The sequence below is a fragment of the Myotis davidii genome, unplaced genomic scaffold (genome assembly GCF_000327345.1).
Source record: "Myotis davidii unplaced genomic scaffold, ASM32734v1 scaffold3, whole genome shotgun sequence".
NCBI classification, from domain to species: domain Eukaryota; kingdom Metazoa; phylum Chordata; class Mammalia; order Chiroptera; family Vespertilionidae; genus Myotis; species Myotis davidii.
In genome coordinates, this window is record NW_006295062.1 from 1,101,243 (window position 1) to 1,102,610 (window position 1,368).

A 1,368-nucleotide genomic window follows, 5' to 3' on the forward strand; every position below is an offset into this window, starting at 1 on the left:
CCTAACTGACCCCTGCTTTGAATGGGCAATTGTGCCCCAACAGGGATTAACCTGGAAAGATAATGCCATCAGCTGCATCTCTCAGGCCATCGCTAAGGGGGTCAGCTCTGGAATGTAGAACATGTTTTTATTTCCAGCTGGTAGAGAGCCTAACTGATCCCTGCTTTGAATGGGCAATTGTGCCCCAACAGGATTAATCTTTGTATGTGGTGGTTATTATTTTCCTTGGGCTAATGAATGCCTAGATGGCTGGTTCACAGCTGGACAATCATTTTTAAATTATTTAACTGCAGCCCTTACCTGTTCTCGAAAGGACCTACCAGAAGGCATCCATGTTTAAGGAATCACTTCCTTCGGCAGGGCCATATTTTCCTGGTTAGAAATAGATACAAATGGGAATATAATCAGAAACTCCTTCTTAACTATTTGAGAAATTGCAGATTATGTTGTTAGGGCAGGCTTAAAATATGCAGAAAAATGTTTTGTCTACATTGAAAATTTGTTGCTTGGTGTAGCCAAGTCATCAGTTATCTTCACTCATCTTCTGTGTAGCTCTCAACTTGGAGACATTGCAGATTATGTTGTTAGGAAGGCTTAAAATATGCAGCAAACCATGTAGATGTGCTGCCATCCAGGCTTTGTCGTTGCATTTGCAGAGCACAAGCAGAGTAGAGCAAGCATGCTTCCTAGGGTCCTAGCATTTTTGGAATGGTCGATGAGCATTGGAGTCGCCAGCTGTATTAGCCCCTAAGAAGGGAGTTAGCTTGTCCTTTGAAGCCAGGCATTGACTTCTCTTTAGCTGTAAAAGTCCCAGACAGCATCTTCTTCCAATATAGAGCTGTTTTGTCTACATTAAAAATCAGTTGCTTGGTGTAGCCACATCATTAGTTATCTTCACTCATCTTCTGTGTAGCTCTCAACAGCTTCCACCTCAGCACTTGCTGCTTCACCTGCACTTCCTGTTATGGAGACGGCTTCTTTCCGTGAACCTCATGAGCCAATCTCTACTTGCTTCAAGCTTCACTTCTGCAGCTTCTTCAGCTCTCTCAGCCTTCAAGGAATTTAAGAGTCTGGGCCTTGCTCTGAGTTAGGTTTTGGCTTAAGGGAATGTTGTGGCTGGTTTGACCTTTCATCCAGCCCACTGAAACTTTCTCTATCTCAGCAATAAGGCTGTTCATTTATCACTCATGTGTTTCCACAGTAGCACTTTTAATTTCCTTTTAGAACTTTTCCTTTGCATCCACAACTTGCCTGTTTGGTGTGAGAGATGTATCTTTCTTGGCTTTTGACATGCTTTTCTCACTGAGCTTAATCATCTCTTGCTTTTGATTTAAAGCTAGAGACAGGTGACTATTTTTTTTAACTTGC